General features: G+C 36.5%; 1 long non-coding RNA gene across 1 annotated transcript; it reads left to right on the top strand.

Annotated features, from left to right (window-relative positions):
- Positions 1-15,644: 15,644 nt before the first annotated feature.
- Positions 15,645-18,542, top strand: LOC110712691. Its single transcript, XR_002509671.1, has 4 exons — positions 15,645-15,834; positions 16,313-17,205; positions 17,465-17,539; positions 18,130-18,542. It is a non-coding gene; the product is annotated as an uncharacterized LOC110712691 (long non-coding RNA).
- Positions 18,543-22,873: the final 4,331 nt, after the last annotated feature.

The raw sequence follows: 22,873 nt of genomic DNA, 5'->3' as shown, positions 1-22,873 counted from the left end.
ACGTGAGTGATAAGTGCATTCATTTTAATAACATTAAAACTTGATATAAATTCCAATGTTAAATAATCATAAGTATCGTGGCACATTTGAAAAAAACCACTCATGCCTATGCCCTTAAACAATTTTTCTACATATTTGTCAAGACCTAACCTAGCTAAAGTAGGATGATGTATGAAACGGGTAGAAATTACCTGAAGATCGATGAGGTTGATCATCCGAACCCGTTGCTCCTCCGAAACGATTACAACTTCCTCCCATCCCGGAATTTGAAGGTCCGGGTTGATTGCTGGTTGTGCCGGACTAGAGCTCTCACCCCTTTGATTTCTTGAACGCTTGGAGGCCATTGTCGTTGAAAATAGTAGAAAATTTGAGGTTTCTCTCTCTTAGGGTTTGAGAAAAAATTGAGAGAAAATTGGGGAAAATTAGGATAGAGTGTAGAGAAAGGTGAGGGAAGATGAAATATGTAAAAAATTTTGATTTTGGATGAAGGAATTGGAGAAGATCTTAGATTGAAGTGAAAGTTTAAGGTTTGAAAATGGAGGTTTTAGAGAGAGAAAGTGAATGAAGAAGAAGAAATGAGGAAATGAGGGAAGAAAGAAGAGAAAAGAAAATAAAGGGGGGTCGTCCTGATGGCGCGCCGATAGGGCGAAGGTGTGATTCTCCAAAATTCAAGTTGCGCGCCCGATCGGGCGAGCTCCGCCCTATCGGGCGCGAACGCGAACGATTTTTCGCCCTTTTTTCTCGCCCGATCGGGCGAACTTTGCCCCACATTTCTTTTTCTTTTACTCGATTTTCCAAAAATTTTGCTCGATCGGGCAAGCTTCGCCCGATCGGGCGAAAATAACCTTGGAATCCACTTAGCTTGCACGCCCGATCGGGCAAAATTTGCTTCGATTCTTAGCTCACTTTCGCGCCCGATCGGGCAATTTCGTCCGATCGGGCGAAATTGTCCCTGAATTCTGGCTTACTTGCGCGCCCGATCGGGCTAGCTTCGCCCGATCGGGCCTTTTTCCTCCGATTCCGTTTCTTCTTCAAAATTTCTCTAAGTCTTTATACCCTGTGAAATTCATACCTGTACAACAACACTTAAAACCGGTGAAATATCACTCTCCTCGCCTCTCTAAAAAAAACAATAAAAAAAAGGAAAAATAAGGAAAAGGAAAACTAGCCTATACATGAAATACGGGTTGCCTCCCGCAAAGCGCTGTTTTATCTAGGTCCCGCACGACCTTCTCACCACCTTGAAACTCATGTTGGAAGTGGAGTTAGGATAGTCTCCTCCACATCTCTGATGGTAGCACCTTCATGATACACTTTCAACCTTTGGCCATTCACCTTGAATTCTTCACCTTTGTCATTCACCAACTCTACCGAACCAAATTTTTTTACCTTTGTGACAGTGAAGGGACCGGACCACCTAGAATTCAACTTTCTTGGGAAAATCTTCAATCTAGAATTAAAGAGAAGAACCTTATCGCCCGGCGCAAACTCTCTTGGTAGGATCCTCTTGTCGTGCCACTTCTTGGTCTTCTCCTTGTAGATCCGCGCACTATCATATGCCGACAATCTAAACTCATCCAACTCATTGAGTTGAAGGAGTCTCTTCTTACCCGCGGCCTTAGAATCCATATTAAGCTCTTTGATCGCCCAAAAAGCTTTGTACTCCAATTCTACGGGAAGATGACATGCCTTACCATAAACCAATCTATAAGGTGAAGTACCGATCGGTGTTTTAAATGCAGTCCGGTATGCCCAAAGTGTGTCATCAAGCTTCATGCTCCAATCTTTTCTTGACTTGGCTACTACCTTTTCTAGGATCGCCTTGATTTCCCTATTAGAGACTTCAACTTGACCACTAGTTTGAGGGTGGTAACTAAGCCCTGTTCTGTGATATACGCCATACTTCTTGAGGAGGTTATCCAATTGTCTTTCATGGAAGTGGGTACCCCCATCACTAATAATAGCTCGTGGAACACCAAACCTGGGAAATATGATCTTCTTGAAGAGCTTAATGACTACCTTGGAATCATTCGTTGGTGAAGCTATGGCTTCAACCCACTTGGACACATAATCGACGGCTACAAGTATGTAACAATTCCCATTGGAAGATGGGAACGGCCCCATATAATCGATACCCCAAACATCGAATATTTCAACTTCTAGGATGCCAGTTTGGGGAATCTCATGCATCCGCGAAATGTTGCCAGTCCTCTGGCAAGAGTCACAAGCCTGCACAAAAGTGTTAGCGTCTTTAAACATAGTAGGCCAAAAGAAGCCTGACTCATTAATCTTGGCCACCGTTTTAGTGGGGCCATGATGTCCACCATAGGGTGAAGTATGACAACTGGTAAGGACGCCGTGAACCTCCCATTCTGGAACACACCTGCGAAATAATCCATCTGCACACTCACGAAACAAAAAAGGGTCATCCCAAAAATAATGTTTAACATCATAGAGGAATTTCTTTTTCTGTTGGTAGGACAAGTCAGGAGGTAGAGTACCACCCACTATATAATTAGCAAAATCGCGTACCAAGGGTGATGCTCTACAACTGCATACAGGTTATCGTCAGGGAAAGAATCATCTATATGTAAAGAATCCTTACCCTCATCATACCTGATACGTGACAAGTGGTATGTCACTACGTTCTCTGCTCCTTTTTTATCTTTTATTTCAATGTTGAAATCTTGGAGTAAGCGAACCCAACGGAGTAGCCTTGGCTTTGATTCCGCCTTGGCTATCAAATATTTTAATGCTGCATGATCAGTAAAAACAATAACTTTAGAACCAACTAGATATGATCTAAATTTCTCTAAAGCATATATAACAGCAAGAAACTCCTTTTCTGTGGTGGCATAGTTGACTTGGGCTTCATCTAAGGTTTTGCTAGCATAATAAATAGCATGCAAAACCTTATCCTTCCTCTGTCCGAGCACGGCTCCTAGTGGAAAGTCACTCGCATCACACATGATCTCGAAAGGGAGGTTCTAATCGGGAGCACATATGATGGGTGCCGATATCAAAGCCTGCTTAATCCTGTGAAAAGCCTCAAGACACTCGTCAGTAAAAATAAATGGGGCATCCTTGAGCAAAAGCTGTGTCAGTGGTTTAGCAATTTTAGAAAAATCTTTGATAAAGCGGCGATAAAACCCCGCATGACCCAAGAAGCTTCTAACTCCCTTGACATTAACTGGGGGAGGTAATTGCTCAATCACTGATATTTTAGCTTTGTCTACCTGTATGCCCTTATCAGATATAATATGACCAAGGACTACTCCCTCTGTCACCATAAAGTGACATTTCTCCCAATTAAGCACTAAGTTGCACTCCTCACATCTTTTCAAAATTTTAGCGAGATTAATTAAACATGAATCAAAAGAAGAACCATATACGCTAAAATCATCCATAAAGACCTCCATAATAGACTCTATGAAATCAGAAAAAAAGCTCATCATGCAACGTTGAAAGGTAGCAGGTGCATTACATAAACCAAAGGGCATTCTACGATATGCAAAAGTGCCATAAGGGCATGTAAAGGTGGTCTTTTCCTGATCTTCAGGGTGAATCGGAATTTGGAAAAATCCCGAATACCCGTCTAAATAGCAAAAGAATTTGTGATTAGCTAACCTCTCAAGAATTTGATCAATAAAGGGGAGAGGGAAATGATCTTTTTTAGTGGCGATATTAAGTCTACGATAGTCTATGCACATACGCCACCCTGTTACAGTTCTGGTGGGAATTAATTCATTTTTATCATTGGTTATCACAGTCATCCCACCCTTCTTTGGTACTACCTGCACAGGACTTACCCACTTGGAGTCAGAAATAGGATAGATGATACCTGCATCGAGTAATTTCATCACCTCTTTCTTGACTACTTCCTGCATGTTTGGATTTAATCTTCGTTGGGGTTGAATGCATGGCTTATAATTTTCCTCTAGATGAATCCTGTGCATACAAAAATCAGGGCTAATACCCTTAAGATCATCAATACTGTACCCTATAGCCTTCTTATGGGTTTTGAGAACCCCTAGAAGTTGGGAAGATTGTAGGTCAGTGAGTGCAGTACTGATGATCACGGGGTGTAGTTCCTGCTCATCTAGAAAAACATATTTTAAATGAGAAGGGAGAGGTTTTAGCTCAGGTTTCTTGACCTCTGCAGGTTTTGATTCCTGAACTAAATTTACTACCTTCATTGTCTCCTTGGGGCTTAACTCTTCTAAGGAAAGAGCTTTTTCAATATTTTGTACCTCATTACCCCAAATGCTTGCATTATCGCTGGATAAATTCCCGCAGAGAACTTCCTCCAAGGGATCCTTCGCAAGAACCTGTGGCAAGCTATCAACACAAATATTGTCCATTATATCAATTGTATCAATATAACAACAATTTTCCTCCAACATAGGCCCTTTCAAAACCTTCCCTAAATTAAAGGTAACATTATCGTCGCCTACAGAAAGGGTCAGTTTACCATTTTTCACATCAATAATAGCTCCTGCAGAGTGGAGGAAAGGCCTACCTAATATAATGGGTATTTGTGTGTCCTCTGCCATATCTAAAACAACAAAATCAACTGGAATGAAAAATTTACCAACTCTGACAGGTACGTCCTCTAAAATACCTAAGGGATATTTTACCGAACGATCTGCCATTTGTAAAGTTATATTAGTAATTTTTAATCCCCCATATTTAATTTAGCACATATAGATGATGGCATGACACTGACACTAGCACCCAGATCACATAAAGCTTTATCAATAAAAACATTCCCAATGTGACAAGGGATAGAAAAACTACCGGGATCCTTTAATTTAGGAGGTGATTTATTTTGCAAATAAGCGCTACACTCCTCTGTGAAAGCTACAGTTTCTACTTCATTAAAGGCCCTTTTCCTAGTCAGAATGTCTTTCATGAATTTAGCATAAGCAGGTACTTGAGTGATTAAATCAGTGAAGGGGACTGTTACCTGCAGGTTTTTCACAACCTCTAAAAACTTACCGAATTGTTTATCAAGCTTACTCTTCAGTTGTCTATTAGGAAATGGAAGCTTGATAACTGGGCTCTGCACAACTCCTCTCTTATCCTGCAATTTACCCTGCACAGAAACATTAGTAGGGTTAGTATCTTTTTGTAGCCCTGCAGGGCTAGTAGGATTACCGTTTGATATAGAGGAATCTAGATTAGAAACTGGTCCATCTTCCTGTGGCATAGGAGGTCCATCATAATGGGAACCACTCCTTAGAGTGATTGCATTAACATGATCTGTAGGATGGATAGGCTGTGACGGTAGAGCTCCCTGCTGACGGGATTGTAAGGTAGATGAAAGTTATGCAATTTGATTGTCCATGATTTTATTGTGGGCTAGGATAGAATCAATTTGCGCATCCCTACTCTCCATGTGCTTTTGCATATTAGCTAGCATCGTAAGGTAAGGATGATATTTATAACCGGCATTGTAGGCATTGGAATAGGGGTTATTTTGCCTATAGGTTTGAAAGGCATTAACTTGTTCCATAGAGCTCCTACAATCTTGCTCCCAATGACCTACAATTCCACAATTTTCACAAAAAGCTTCATGGTTAGCAACAGCAGAAACATTAGCTACAGAGTTAGGAGTAGTAGTAAGATTATCTAATTTTTGACAAATAGAAGTTAATTGAGCTTGCAAAAAGGATACAGAATCGACATTATGTTTCCCCTTATTTGCAAACCCCCTCGGATTCCCATTTTGGGAATTGTGTATTGTCATGTCTTCGATAACCTGTCCTGCATCATCCACATTCAAATTCATAAACCTCCCACTAGCTGCCGAATCTAGTACTGATCTGGAAGAATTTCCAAGTCCATTATAGAATGCTTGGATCAATTGCCATTGTGCTAGATTGTGGTGGGGGCACTCTCTCTGTAGATCCTTGAACCTCTCCCAAGCCTCATATAGTGTTTCGTCGGCCTCTTGAGCGAAGTTCTGAATAGCACTTCTTAGCACCGCTGTTCTCTCTGCAGGATAATATTTATTATAAAAGTTCAAAGCAAGAGTTTCCCAGTCAGTAATACCAAGTGCAGTTCTATTCAAACCATTAAACCATAATTTTGCTTTGCCACAGAAAGAAAAGGGAAAAAGAATCTCCCTGATTTGGTCCTGCGTAACCCCGGTTTGTCTAATGGTGTTACAATATTGGCAGAAATCTGCGATGTGAAGATTAGGATCTTCACCCTTAGCTCCGCTGAACTACTTCCTCTCTATCATAGTGATAAATTGGGGCTTGATCTCAAATTGAACTCCATCTAGAGCCGGAGTAGGAGTAAGGTGCGGGAAATCTGTAACCTTCGGTTGCGAATAATCACTGAGTTTCTTCTGGGCCGTCATCTCTGATTCTGAATCTGAAGGAATATCTGTATCACTAGAATCAGTGGGAGGATCTCTTCGATCCTTGTCCTCCTCAGAACCCGCCAGAATTTGTCTGTAGAGTCTCCTTTGCCTATGAAAAGAACGCTCGATCTCAGGATCAAAAGGGATGTCACCTGATCTAGAACACCTAGGCATAAACAAAGAACTAAAAACAAATATGAGATTTGCCTCAAGAACTAATGTTCTCTGAGGCAAAAAGGGGGGATAATCTAGACTACAAAAATATAATCAGAAAATAAAAATAAAATCGTTCCCCGGCAACGGCGCCAAATTTTGACAGGGTAAAGTCGTATCCCCTAATAAAAAATAATTACCTAAATCACTAACTACAGTAGATAGGGAAGTAGGGTCGAACTCCACAGGGAAACAAGTCTTTTTAATTCTAATTAATTGTTATAATCTAAATTATCTAAGTAACCAATATTTTAAATATGAATTCTATACTAGAAGGATGAGTTTAGGGAGAAAAAAATCAATAATAAGGAAACCTAGGGTCGCAGGTTCACCAATAATTAATATTCCGGGATAGAACGAATCAATTAATAATTAACAATGCATCAATAACATGATTAACAGGCTCTCGCAATTTATTAACCAACATGGATCTAACAGGCTCTCGCAATTTATTAGACCTAAGTTCCTATTAAAAATAGCCTTTAATATTAAATCAACATCTGCTCGATTCATCAATTCAATATTGCTAAAAATTCACAACCAAATTACATCTGCTCGATTCATAATCTAATTGCAAAGAATTAAAACAATTCAATAGGAAATTATCATGCAATATCAACAATCAATAATAACAAACTATCCCTTCATATTAATTATGGATCCCCTTAAACCCTAGAATTAAACTACTCACTAATCATCATAACTAATCCAATTAAATAAACAATTGAAAACATAAACAAGAAAACAATTAAAATAGCTGAAATTAGAAAGGGAAGAAATTGTACCAAAACAAATCTGGAATTAATGAAGGAATTAAGTACAAGAGTTTAGAGAGAATTCTAGAGAGAGAGAAATACTAAGTAGAGAGAGAAAGTCTAAGAGAAAGAAGTGATTCATTAACCATACAAAAAGAATATAAATATCTCCCCTAAAACACGAAATAAACAAAGCTTAATCAGGTTCTAACAAAACACGCGCCCGATCGGGCGAAGGGGGCGCCCGATCGGGCACGCCTTTTTTTCTACGCCTATCTTTCAGTGCTGCGCCCGATCGAGCCTACGCTCACCCGATCTGGCGCGCATCTCCTTGGCAGCTGGCATCTCCCGAGCGTAAGCTTGCCCGATCGGGCCCGGCTTCATCTTGGAGGTTTGGACTTCGATTTGGGCTAGATTTCTCGGCCCAATCCATATTTCCTCTCGGGTCTCGAATACATGGTCCAATTGCCTCGGGCTCCAAAAATGGTCGTGCTCCTCCGATGCTCGTAGTCGCTTCATAAAAATCCCGGGAAAATACTCCAAAGGTGCAATTCCCTGCAAAACTTAACCAAAACTACGAAAACACTAGAAAACACATATTAGTAATAAAAGTGGCCCCAAAGGACCAAAAACACTACTAATTATGACCGAGGGACGGGGGTAAAATACTATATAAAATAGACATATCAAGAAGCGTATGTTTTGTGCATGTTTGTACGGCATTAAGGTTCCATCAGGGTACTCATCTAACATGAAAAGATTTGTAACCTTAAATGGAGAATTGAAGCTGACAAGTATGAAATCCCATGATTGTCACATTATGATGCAAGTTTTCCCACCGATTGCAATCCGTGGTATTCTACCGAAACACGTGAGGGAAACGATTACAAGCCTTTGTTCGTTTTTCAATACAATTTGTAGCAAAGTTCTTGATCCTTGTACACTAGATGCTTTGCAAGCTGATGTGGTTGTGACTTTGTGCAAATTTGAGATGTATTTCCCACCCTCATTTTTTGACATAATGGTTCATCTGGTTCTTCATTTGGTGCGTGAGATTAAGTTGTGCGGTCCAGTGTTCATGAGGTGGTGCTACCCTTTTGAAAGACACATGGGTACATTACAGATAAAGTACGGAATCGAGCTCAACCTGAAGGAAGTATAATGCAAGGGACAGTGGGTGAGGAAATAGGTAACTTTGTGGCGGACTACATAGCCCTTGCTCAACCTATTGGTCTTTCTACTTCTTGACATGAAGGTAGACTTGATGGTCATGGCACAATTGGGTCGAAACGAATGTCACCAGACCGAGATCAGTTCTTACAAACACACCTTTATGTGTTGCACCATGTTTCAGATGTGCACCCATATTTAGACGAGCACATGGCTTGTTTGCGTGCCGAATTTCCATCCAAAGGTGAAAGGGCACTTATGCAGTTGCATAATAAGAAATTTGTTGATTGGTTTCGTGAACGAGTAATGAGTGGATTGAATGATACTAATGTGACCGATACAGTACGGTGGCTTGCGTACGGTCCTAGGGATGACGTCCGTTCATTTTAGGGATATGACATCAATGGGTACACTAATTTAGTAATCATACGACTAATCAAATTTGATTGTATTTTTTATACTACAGTGTTATGAAGAAGCTACATTGTCGTGCTCCAAAGGGTCCAACATGGAAGACACCGTTGATAATTTACATGATATTATTGTGATTATCTTGAAAATCTATGGTAGTAAATATTTGCTCATTTCCTTTGCATGTTTCACTGATATGATTTGTTTGTCATATGCTAGTGCGCACAACAAGAGAATGGACTTGATTGTGCTTTGTATGTGATGAGATTCATGCTTCACATTGTGACTCATTGTACGGACACTCAACAGCTTGATGAGGTAAGTCCTAAAACTTCTTGAAATGCTATATTGATGTGATTTCACGCCTTAGACACTTAATAGTACCCAACAATGGCATGTTATGAGAAACAAAAAAGCTATTTCACAAGAAAGGTAGAAAATGGGCTGAATAGAAGTCATATGGGCCATGTTAGGGCCATTTTGTGTTAATATGCTCTTTTGATGTGATTTCTTTCCTTATACACACATATAACTAGATAATATTGACATGTTATGAGATAAATAAAGTTCATTTAATAAGAAATGTAGGAAATGGGCAAAGTAAGGTCATATAGGCTGTATTCGGGCCATTTTGAGTAAAAAGCGTCGTAAACCTTAATAAAATGCTCTCCTATAAAATTTTAGAGCTTACACACATACAACTACCCAACATTGACATGTTATGAGAAAGAAATAGTTCATTTGATAAGTAATGTAGAAAATGGGCTACATAGAAGTCATATAAGCCCTATTTGGGCCATGTTGAGTAAAATGCGTTGTTAAACTTCTTGAAATGCTATATTGATGTGATTTCTAGCCTTAGACACCTAATATTATCCAACAATGACATGTTATGAGAAACAAAAAGGCTATTTCACAAGAAAGGTAGAAAATGGGCTGAATAGAAGTCATATGGGCCATATTAGAGCCATTTTGTGTTAATATGCTCTTTTGATGTGATTTCTTTCCTTATACACCTATAATAGATAATATTGACATGTTATGAGATAAATAAAGTTCATTTAATAAGAAATGTAGGAAATGGGCAAAGTAAGGTCATATAGGCCATATTCGGGCCATTTTGGGTAAAAACCGTCATAAACCTTAACAAAATGCTCTCCTATACAATTTTAGGGCTTACACACATACAACTATCCAATATTGACATGTTATGAGAAAGAAATAGTTCATTTGATAAGTAATGTAGTAAATGGGCTATATAGAAGTCGTATAGGTAATATTTGATAAAATACATATTTTTTGCCTAATTAATTATTTTTAAAATAATGTTTTTGTATTTCAAGTTTTGCAAGGTCCAAAAGGATGGTCCGTTGACAATCAAGGAGCTTAATGAAGTTCGTGACATGTTGGCGTCTTTCATCACCTTCAACATGTAAATGGCATGCATTGTAATTGTAAATTATTTATGTTAACTTTTGAACTATATAACTTATTATTCATTATATATGTGTACTTACTATTATTTGTATATGTAAGCAACTGTTTTTTTTTTTTTTTGTATTGCGTTTGGGAATATATATATATATATATATATATATATATATATATATATAAAATTGAATTCTTGTATCTAATATTATTTTTGTATATAATAATTAATAATATTATTATTAGTTATTATAATAATAAAATTATTAATTATTATATTTAATATAATTGCTGGAATTACAGGTTATTATTATTGCAGGTTTTTTTTAAAAAATATTATTGCACGATTAAAAAAAAACGAAAAAAAAAAATTATACAAAAGGCACCGGTTAGGCAGGAACCGGTGCCTAAACTATCCACCACCAAAAAAAAAATGGCGGGAGAGCAGTTTTAGGCACCGGTTAACCGGTGCCTATTTCACCCTATGGCACCGGTTAACCGCTGCCTATTAAACCCTATGGCACCGGTTTTGAACCGGTGCCAAATAGCAGGTTTTTGGCACCCCTCAAATAGGCAGCGGTTCAAACCGGTGCCTTAGACCGGGTTTGAACCGCTGCCTAATGCCTTTTTTCTACTAGTTAATATAGGAAAACACTCTAGTTAAGCTCCACATATGAACAAGGATTTGAAATATCAAAGTTGCTCAACACCTAAAATCACATGTTTATGACAATGATCAGAGTGTAGATCGTAATTACAATGAATAACTATAGGAAATACGAGTCTAGCTAACTGGTGCACATATGAATTCTGTTGGCTAGATAGCTAGGGTTATAAAAAAAATAAAAAAATTCACTTGTCGGCTGTCGCCTGTGATTATCTAGGACTTAAATTATATGTGTAATACCCACCATTTAAAGAGATTAAGAAAACTCTAGAGAGTAATGTTGCAAGTTGTATGGAGCACTATAAATACGAAGTCTCGCTCTTAATATCATCTAAGCAAATTTGTAAACACTCTCTCAAGCAATACAAAGTTTTCTTATTAACCATAATCACTTGTGTATCCATCTCAGTCTCAAAATTATTACTGAAATATGTAGGCTTTAGAGTTAATAAATGGGAATTGAAAAGAGGTTAATTATACTATTTAATATTTGTATTATATTCAATTCACCCGATATGTTAAAATAAGTGGTTTTTTTTTTTTTTTTTTTTTTTTTTTTTTGGCTTGATTTGATTTCCAAATTTGATTCCAATGAGTTGTCATTATATTCTAATATTCTTAGTAGGAGTGTTCCAAAATACCCGACCTGTTGATTAGTTCATTTTAGCTAGGTATTAATTTTGCTATTTTGGGAAATAAACAGGTTAAGTATCCAACCCGATTAAACATTCTGGAATCGGGTCGGGTCATGGGCCATCCCACTACTAGAAAACAGCTTAATTCCGACGGAACCGTTCCGACGGACAAGAAAATCCGTCGGAAAGTACGAAATTTATGACGGAATTAAATTCCGTCGTAAATTTACGACGGATTTTTAATCCGTCGGAAATTATACCATTTACGACGGAAAATTCCGTCGTAAATGGTATAATTTCCGACGGAATTTAATTCCGTCGGAAATTTGCGACGGATTATAACCCGTTTCCGACGGAATTTAATTTTTTTTTTTTAAAAAAAGGAAAAAACCCCAAAACCCTAATACTAAAACGGCGCCCCACCCCCCTCATTCACAATCCGCCTCTCTCCTCCCTTTTCTCTCTCCTCACGCTCTCTGTCTCCTCCCTTTCTCTCTCCTCACGCTCTCTCTCTCCTCCTCCTCCTTCTCTTCTCACGCTTTCTCTCTCCTCTCCTCCTCCTCCTTACTCTCTTCTCAAGCAAGCTCTCCTCCTTTTATGTCGTTTATGGTGATGTTAGTCAAATTAATGGTTTTTAAGGTCAAATTCGACCATGAAAATCCTAGATCTAGGGTTTTCGTGGTCGAATTTGGCCTTGTTAAACCAAGTTCGTGGTTAATTTCGAAGTTTTTTTATCTTAAGGTACGTTCTAATATTTAATTTTGATTTTTATTTAATTTTTGGATGATTTTCGATGGTGGTGGATCTAAATTTGGGTGATTTTCGGTGGTGGCTGTGGTCTGGGTCGTATTATGGTGATTTTCGTGGTGGTTGTGGCTTGGTTAGTGTATTCGGTCAGGGTGGTGTGGGTTTTGGTGGGGATTTGTTAGGGGTGGGTAGTGTGGGCTCGGTTAGGGGTGGCTGGGTTTTGGGTTGGGTTGGGTTGGGTTTTGCGAAGTTTGGTGTTTTGGGGTTATTATGTGCGTGTGGTGGTGTCGGTGTGAGTGTGGTGGTGTGTAGTGGGGTGGTGTCGGTGTGAGTGTGGTGGTGTGTAGTGGAGTGGTGTCGGTGTGAGTGTGGTGGTGTGTAGTGGAGTGGTGTCGGTGCGAGTGTAGTGGTGTCGGTGTGAGTGTGGTGGTGTGCAGTGGGGTGGTGTCGGTGCGAGTGTGGTGGTGTCGGTGCGAGTGGTGGTGTGCAGTGGGGTGGTGTCGGTGTGAGTGTGATGGTGTGCGGTGGGGGCTAGTTGGGTGGGTTGGTGGTAGCTGGTGGTGGGGGTTGGTGGTGCGGGCTTTTTTTTTGTTTTTTTTAATAAATTTCCGACGGAATTTCCGTCGGGAAATTCCGACAGAATCGGATTCCGTCGAAAATTTCCGACGGACTTTTCCAAACCATAAAAACCTCTTTCGACGCTAAATTCCGTCGTAAAATGTCAATTTTCCTACAAATACTTTTCCGACGATACCTTCCGACGGAATTCCGTCGTAAACACGGTTTCCGACGGAAAACATGGTGTTTCCGACGGAATTTTTCCGTCGGAATTAAGCTGTTTTCTAGTAGTGTCCCTTATGCTTGACGCGTACCCAATGACTCGTGAGTGTTTTTTATTTTTCTCTAACTTTACTTACCAATTTATCGTCATGGGCCGTAGGCCACTTGCCAATGATAGTCATTATCTCAAAGGTGAGCCATTCTACATTGATAGGTTCAACATGGAAAGATCTACCAAAAAAAAAAAAACCCGAATTGGAGAAGTATTTAAGCACATTCAGGATCATATTCAAAATACGATGAATGATACATAAAATTATGTACAAGAGATTAGTCCTACTTAATCAATTAATTAAATATTAAGTTTTGTCTACATTTTAGCTCTGATAAGAGTTTTTTCATTGAGTATTATTACTAATTTACTCAGGATAATTTCAATTTTTTTTTGTTTATTCAAGTGTTTTTGATGATTAATTGTGAGTTTTACTCAAAGCCATCTTATAGTTGATTAACTTAATTCATGATTGGAGTTGCGCTATGCTTTATTTATTTTTTTTTTTTTTAAAAAGAAAGTCATCTTATAGTTCTTTGATTAGGGTTTTTACTTGCAGCAGATATCTAGCCTAGAGTCGGATACCCTATGACCCGTCCCGGTGAAATCAAGTACCCTTTACCGAGTCGGGTCTAACCGAAAATCCAGGTACTCGAAAACCCAGATATTTCCTCCGTGTTTTTTTAAGTATTACAGTTTGACCGTCACATAGTTTTAGACAATTTAATTGACTTAATTAAAATAAGAGGTAAGTAGGGTAGATGGAGTATTAAAAAATTGTATAAGAAAGATAGTGAGGTTAATAGTTTATTGAAAAGTAATTATTGTGAGAGAAAAGATATAATAAAAAAAGTAGTAGTGAGTTTGGGTGGGGACCATAAGAGGAGGGATATATAATATTTTTAATGTAGCTTTTTGCAAAAAAGGAAAGTGTTTTTTTTTTTTTATTTGATGCAAAGGAGGGCCAAGCCTAGTACAAACAAAATTAAATAACAAAACGAGGAGTAATAACTCCTAAACAGTCCTCCCTAAGAGTCTCACGTATTACGATTGGGGGGCATCGAAATACATGGTTCCCTCAATTTGGACGACTCCTACATTAGCCAACCTATCGGCTACTTTATTCCCCTCTCTATAACAATGAAAAATACTAATATTACTATCAAAGGAGCTGATGATGTTTCTGCAAACATTCAGCAAGTGGACACATTCTCCACCTAGAAGTTGGTCATTTAGGAGAGCTTCAATGCAAGCCTTGTTGTCCATTTGAATTATTAGCTTGGTAATGCCTTGTTGTTGTGCTAGTCGAAGTCCCAACTCAAGAGCTAACACCTCAGCTTTGTAAGCATTGCAGCGACCAAAATTTGCAGCAAATCCCTTAATGAAATGGCCTCTACAGTCCCTTAAAACCCCTCCTCCACCAGCTAGGCTAGAGGAACCCCGTGCTGCACCATCAGTATTCAAAGCAATCCATCCTATAGGAAGGGCAGTCCAGCAAACAAGCACCTCCCTTTTGGTAGGCCTGTGTGAATGAAGTCCATCAGATTCAGATTCTCCCATAAATGCCTTCCAAGTTTCTTCAATTTTGGCTCTTAAGTACCCACCTGTGTCAATTGGAATTTCAGCATTTTTACCAAAAATTGCAAAGTTTTGCCATTTCCATATCCACCATAGAGATACAGCAAAGGTGGTCGGCCTTTTTTCAGAGAAAATTAAGCCATCAGCTTTGAGGTTACGAGTGATCCAGCTTTGCAAGTCTCCTTGGAAAAAGGACTGATAAAAGGCAGTCCCTCCAACACTTCTCCAGATATTTCTTGCTATAGGACGGTCACGGAATAAGTGCAGAAGTGTCTCCTCCTTGTTATGCATACATCTCAAGCATCTAGGATCATCAGTGAGATGTCTTAGAAGCTTGTTAGCATTGCAGAGAACCCTGTTGTGCAGGATAAGCCAAAGAAATACTCTGATTTGTTGTTGAACTAGGGCAGTCCATGCCAAGTCCCATTTGGGGTCTTGTTCAACATGCTCATCATTTTTCATTATAGTCAGAGTATATTTAATCGAGAAGCCCCCTGTTTTCGATCCTTTCCATTAACGGAGATCACTCAAATCAGAGTTTTCCATTACCTTGTGAGCTGCTATAAGTTAAAGGACATTGGATGGGAGTAAATTTGCAAAGTTATCCCATTTCCATCCTACGCCTGGCTCCCAGAGTTCTTCAACAGTATCTCCATCTAACACTGCAGGGATGTTGTTGATTATGAGCTCTCGGAGTGGTGTAACACTTATTAAAACACGAAGGGAGTAGCTAAATCTAAACATTCCTAATTCTTAGTAAGACAACATAAAGAAATAATATAATATATATATATATATGACCAGGTTATAATGAGAACCTAGTCTATAATAAGAACTAATACAGACCGTTAGATTTGAGCAAAATTAACGATTAAGATGTAGTTGCGTGTGTTGTGTTGGAAATTGATAATCTCGTTCTTCCCTTCTTACAAACTCATACTACTTTCTCTCTCCTCATGAACATAATTTCTCTACAAATCCAGCCTCCAAGTTTCCCAATTGTGACTCAAATTTTCAGTCAAATACAGGTATGATTAATTCAACATTTTGTTTTTCTTCTCTTTGGATTTTTTATTTTGTCAATCTAAGGCTCAATTTTTTTATAAGGAAATTTATGGCTCGATACTGATAAGTTTTGCTCGAAATTTTGGCTAATTCACTTCTATTCAATTTCTAAATTTTGTTATTTGTATTCAATAATTTGTGTTTACATTTCATCAAAATTTAAGCAAAATCAAGCGAATGCACACTAAATGTTCGACAAAATGCCCCAATGAATCCTATTATATTATAAATTTCAAATGTAGATAGAAACTAAGTAAAAGTAAATCAATAGTATTTTTAAGTAAATCGAAAGACTAAATGATATCTCAATTACTTCCTCCTTTCTATGTCATGGTTCTTTGGTTGTTACTTTATTATTAGGAACTTATTTGTGTTTGATTTTTATGCTCTTAATTTCTACTTTGTTGTTAGTGAATCTTTTTGTTGTATATGGGTGCTTAGAGTATGTTATAATTGCTTTTGGAGCTGGTTCACCTCGCGATCTTATTTGAGACTTTGATATCAAACGTGGTTTATTTTTGTAATACCCGAGATTTTAAAACCTGATTTATTATACGCTAATATTTATTTTATTAGCTTAATTAAAGTTTTGTCTCTGTTTTAACAAGAACGAATGTTTTAATCTTGAATTTTATTTTAATATTATATTATTTCAGAAGCTAATTTTAAGGAAAGTAAATTATTATTTTACAGCTTATTTCTGATCAGTATAATGTTTAAAGATTTGTATCAAAATATGTATTTTTACCCGAGAAAATAAAATGACCAAAATGCCCTTACTTATCATAAGAGACAAAATCCACCTCCTAAGTTCATCCCTTTTTCACCACTAAGAAAAGAATTGACAATTTCATTTTTCATTGTTTCCTTTACCATTGGTTGCCTAATTCCTGTGATAATCTTGTCACTTAATAAACTTTTATAATCTTTTCTTGTAAGCTATTGATCCTTCACCGTTAAGAAACAAAAGAGCAAAGGATAAACTTTGCTTCATTCAACTAGAAAACAAAACCCACCTCTTGCTTCTCTATTCCCCTCACGGTTAAGAGCTTTATAATACAAAGTCTAATTTTGCCTTTCCATATAATTGGTCACTCAAAATCCCATGATTATCAATTTAGCAAATCTTGATCTTATCTTCTTCTTTCTTTCAAGTTCATTCTAGCAACCATATTACTCTATATATATATATAAAATGTCACCACCGTTCACTAGTGTCATTAACTCATTATATACTTTCTTTTCTCCTTTCGTAAACTTTCTTGTCAAACTAATGAAAATGGCCTTCTAAGACCCATTACCTTATTGCTTCGTATACTACTAATTAGCCCAAGGTATAACTAGTATTGTTTCAATGTTCATATTTATTCTTTAAAGAGAAATCTTGTTATCTAGTATTGTTTTTCTTGTAATACAAAAATAATTTAGTGGAAAAACTATGATTTAGTGGAAAAACTATGACTTCTTTGAGTCATAAAGCTACGTATGGTATTACTTGTATTTAGAAATAAGTTTGTTGATTTTATACTAAAATAATTTAAGAGTATAGTTTTAATCATTTTTCCTACAAATGCAATAATTTATATTTTCAAGAAGAATCGGACCTCGGATCTCAGTGAGAACGATAGAATAAAGGCTAACAGGAAGGTTATCAGACTGTAAATCGAGGTAACGGCTATTGCTAGTACCCACAATTCTCTTCAAAATGTGTTTATAAAAGCATGATGTCATTTTTGAAAGTTGTTTATATCTCTGGATTTAATGACTTGCGGGATGATGAACGTGTTTATTAATGTACTTCAGTTTAATGATTTATATGAATGGTTTTATTGATATACGTTGTTTTATTAATCTTTGGATCTTACGAAAGTATGTCATGAATCTATGAATGACTTATGTTAAAGTTACACAACATGATAAATAACAGTGAAAGACCTAGTCCGTCTGGCAGTATATGTTTACAGGTTACTTTTCGATCATGCATGTACCCATGGGGCATTAGCCCAACTATGTCAAGCATCTGCTCTATGTTATGGGCACCGGCCCATCGCGGAAGACGTTCCGCCATGTCATACTTGCCAGCGACTAGCATGTTAATATGAACGTTATATGTATTATTATATGAATTTTATTAAACGTTTTAAGATATTCCATTCTCCCTGTTTTGCTAACTAAAATGAGTTGAAATGATGTTACACTACTAGAGTAGTTCGTTACTGAGTCTTCGGCTCACCCGTTTTTATGTTTTTATGTTTTAGGTACTGCTGGGGATGATGGAAACGAGTAGTAGCGAGGATTTTACTTTCAGTTATCACTTAATAGTAGTTATATTTTTAAGTTGTTTAATTTCAATAGTAAGACTAAGCTACTTAGTAAGTTTGTGATAAGATAGGATTTGCTATTATAAAAAAATAAATAAATAAAAATAAATCAAGAATAATGTTTGTAATAAATAGATTACTATGTTTTATAAATCAAGTTTGTTAATTAAGTATGATTGTTGCCTTGTAAATCTCGTAAGGGATTTACGGCAGTGACGTCCCGACCGTTTTAGGTTAATTCCGCTGCGAAGATTCTCTTAATAACTGAATTAGAGGTCAGGGCGTTACAATTTTTGATTTGATGTGAGGGTTTTAATTGATATGATGAATTTATTTTTCTCAAAGTAAATTAAAAAAAAAAAAAAAAAAAAAACAAGTATATCACAGAATAAGTTTTTTTTCCCTGAAATCCTTCAACTATTAAGTGTTTTGCAAGCTGAATTTTTATTCTAGTTACTTTAAGTGGCCTTGAATACATTTCCAGTAAAAGTAAACTAGATGTCTTTAAAATTATACTGAATAGCTGCAAAAGTAGATGATCAAATAGTTTATGGGTGAGGACTTTTTCAATAATCTTCAACCATAATGAATGCCACTTGCTCATGTTTTTACTGATATTTAAATAATTGTGCTGGTGTTTATGTTCTTTGTAAATTAGAATGACACTAGTATAATTTGGTGACTAAAATGTGTTAGTAAACTAAAATTGAGCAAATGTAAAATATATCTCTTTAAAATTAATATAATGTATTGGTAAAGAATGGGATAAATGCTGAAGGGTATTGTGTATTATATATAAAGAATAGAGTTAATATCTTGACTATTGATAAACTTTACAATTTAGCTTTCGGTCTTCACAATTTAGCGTGGGTGGAAGCTACGCAAAATAAGCCTCCAAATGAAGCACATGTAGAAAAAGATGATAAAACTAGTAGTACTCTAATAAATAATTGATGGTATTGCTACTGTTGCAGCTTTTAAGGATCAACAATTGTAGTATGGAGTTGCAGAAATGGTTGTCTGGTTGATAGTGTAAAGGAAGGAGGTGAGATTGATTTCAACTTTTGAATTTGTAAAATATGGCCTTAGATTTATATTTTCATTAGTATAGATTTATCCTCATCATATGGAGGAGGTTTTCTCATCTATGATCAAGATCATTCCTTTAAATAATTAAAAAAGTCTAAATGAATAAGACTTTAATTTGAAGTTGATAAAAAAGAATGTAAAGTAAATAAAAAATGAATTTGAAGTAAACCTATTAGCTCAAGTGGTAGAGCACTATGCGAATGCATAGAGATGTAGGTTCAATTCCTACATAGGTTATATCTCTAAAATTAAATACTATAAAACAATCTAAAGTTATTCAAAATAACTAAAAAAGTAGTAACATAACAACTATGTATCTTGCTCTAAAAGATGATCCTACATAAAAATACAGAAGATGATTAAGGTTGAATAAGGTAATTCTTGCATCAGTTATCTCTAAATTAAAAGAAAATTTAATCTAATCTAAAGTAAACAAAAAAGACTTTAAAGTAAACCTATTAGCTCAAATGGTTGAGCACTATGCGGATGCTTAGAAGTGTAGGCTCGATTCCTATATAGGTTATTTCTAAAACTAAATATTAGACACTCTAAAGTAATACAAAACATCTCAAAAGTAAATCAAATTAGTTCTAAGGTATACAAACAAAAGAGGTTGTTTTTTTATGATCTGTGTAACATGAGGTTAACTCGATCCTATAGTGGACACACCTGCTCTCTTTACTGTCACTCAATGTGATAGATTAATGACGATGGAAAAATTACACTAAAGTACAAAAATATCTCAAAAGTAAATAGAAAATCAGTAAAAGTAAATTAATATATCTCTAAAGAAGGTGTATACTCGGTAAAATCTGGTTATTGGCTTGCAAAATTGGGTCATCAAGATTAGTTTGCTGATGGTATAAATGGTGGGGAGGAGAACCTTTGGTGTGGGATTTGGTTGCTACGAGGTCCACCAAACCCGAGACACTTCTTGTGGAGGGCCTGTAAAGACAGTCTGGAGTCAAAGAAAGGCTTCAAAAGCGTCATATAGTAGGGGATGCGATCTGCCCAATTCGTGGTGCTAGCTCTGAGACAATAATTCATTCCATTTTTTATTGTAAGGTGGCGGCTCCTATATGGCAGCATCAGCCTCCGGCTATTGTGATTGCTGATACACCCTCTGCCTCTTACAGAAAGATGGGTTTGGCTTGCTTTGAAATTAAGCTTTGGTGAGTTAAGGACAGCAGCTACTTTGATGTGGGCGGCATGGACATGTAGAAATAAGGCGTAATTTGAGAACACGAATCCTAATGTTGTTGCCTTGGCTGCGGGTTATGTAAATAAAAGATGGTGGAGGAGTACTTAATCTATGCGCAGAGAGTATTTAGATGCACCTTGTGCTACAGCATAGCCGACTGTAACCACATAGAAATTCCCTCCTGTTGGGTATGTGAAGGTGAATACAGATGCTCATTTTGTGAGTAGAATTTGTGCAGGGCTGGAGTGGTTTTGAGGGGCTCAAAGGGTGCAGTTTTGGTTTGTGCAAAAAGGCGAGTTTGGTGTGTACTTAGTTTAGGAGATAATTTTGTCAGAAATCAAAATTAAAGCAAATTATGTCAAAAGTAAATAGTAAGAACTCTAAAGTAAGTTAAAAAATGCTAAACAGTTTCTCAAAATATCATTTAAGTAAATAATTTCACTTTTAGAGTAGTTAATATTTACTCAAATGAAAATTAGAAAAACTCAAAATAGATAAAAATAATAATTACATTACAATGGTTCGAGGTGTTAGAAGAACCTACGTGGGATTCGAACCCACATCTTTTGTTCACTTGCACAATGCTCTACCTATTGAGCTAGTAGGCTATTATAGAGTAAGAACAATTAGTTGACATAATCGATCATCTTTATTTTCTATATACTGAAAAATCACAAAAGTACATAAAAATACTCAAAAGTAAATAAGAAAAGCTTAATTACTATCCTAATATATATGCAGAATGGACCATGTCCACAATGATAAGGGACATATTGAAAAAGCAGATAAAATAAAAAAATGAAAATCAAAGCAGCAGTTGCAACAGCAGCCTTGGCAGGGCAAAACCGCAAAAGTAGCAGCTGTAGTAGAAAGCCATGGCAGGGCAGCAGCTGCAGCAGCTGTAGCAGCAACCTTGGCAGCATTGGTAGAGCAGCAGCTGCAGGCTTGGCAGGGCCTCCAAAGCAGCAGCTGCAGCCTACCAATTGAGCTAGTAGGCTAGTGACAAAAAAGAGTCTTGCAAATCAAGGCAGCATAAAGAATTGAGTGTGTAAATAAAACATCGGTATGTATTAAATAAAAATTATTCAAAAGTAAACCAAATAATCTAAAAGGTAAACACAATAATCAATAAAGTGTATGTACACTCGCTGGGGGTTTTAGATCGTTCTTACTTGTTCAGATAGCTAAGTTGTTTAGTTCATTTACGCATATGCAATTCCCTGTATCTGCAGACTTTATTGTGATATAGCTCAATATGCAATTCCCTATATCTGCTCTTTATACAGTCTTATCAAATAAGACTATTTAACTCACTAGCAATATAGTTCGCTGGTAATATAATATGTAATACATATTGTACAAGAGCAGCAGTATGTAGTATAGCTCAGTCTACTTTTTATAGAAGTGTGAAGCGGGATGACACCCATCTCCGCACCTATGTGAATTATAAACACCAGAAGTGAGAGGAAAGGGAGCCTTATCAACACTAGTAAGAGCTGAAATTTTAGAAAATTATTTTGTTATAGACTTATAGTCTATTCAATGAAACAAGGAATAAATGAACAAATTCTCAGGCACCAAATCACAATCAGAATAAAAAATAAAATAAATGATCGCCACATTGTATGCCATCATCTACCCATAAGTGCAATATAAAACCTATACTAGCTACCATAGAAACGCTTAAATATGTTTAGTACATTGATATCAAAATCTCATTAAGTTCCAAAATACAACAAAAAGACATAGAAATGCTTGCAAATAGCTTAATCCAACTTTCAGAACAATTTATACATACAATGCCAAACCACAAAGTAAATAAAAAATTATAAAAAGTAAAGCAAATTAAATAAAAGGTAAATAATAAGAATTTAAAAGCAAAAAACAAAGAAAATTGAAACATAATCAAAAGACACACATAATACAATTTTCGTGAAAATTCAAAGACAAGCATCAAAACATAATCAAGAAAAAAAAAATCCAATAATACAAAGCTAAGCGTCTCAACTAAAAAATCAATGAAATCAAGTAAAAAACGAAAACCCTAACCGAACCAAAACACTAGTAATTAAATTGAGTAAACAACAATAAGCTACAATATCATAAAAGTATAAAAAAAAAAAACCAAAAATGGAGAAAAAACCCTAATTAAATAGGAATATCAATAATAGATTAAAAAAAACAAAAGAATTCGAAAAATACCTCTCCAGAATGATCAAATAACAACAAAAACAAGATCGTATAGGAAGAATCGAACAATTTGAAAATCTACAAATATATATAAATTGAAGAAATCAATGAACGAACTGAGCAAAATCGCCTTTTAGAGAATTTGAACATAGAGAGAGAAAGTAAGAAGAAGAGAGAGAAACAAAAGAAGCGGCGACAAAG

This window comes from Chenopodium quinoa, unplaced genomic scaffold (assembly GCF_001683475.1).
Source record: "Chenopodium quinoa cultivar QQ74 unplaced genomic scaffold, ASM168347v1, whole genome shotgun sequence".
NCBI lineage: Eukaryota > Viridiplantae > Streptophyta > Magnoliopsida > Caryophyllales > Amaranthaceae > Chenopodium > Chenopodium quinoa.
The sequence above is the reverse complement of the archived record's forward strand: the minus strand, read 5'-3'. Positions and strand labels throughout refer to the sequence as shown.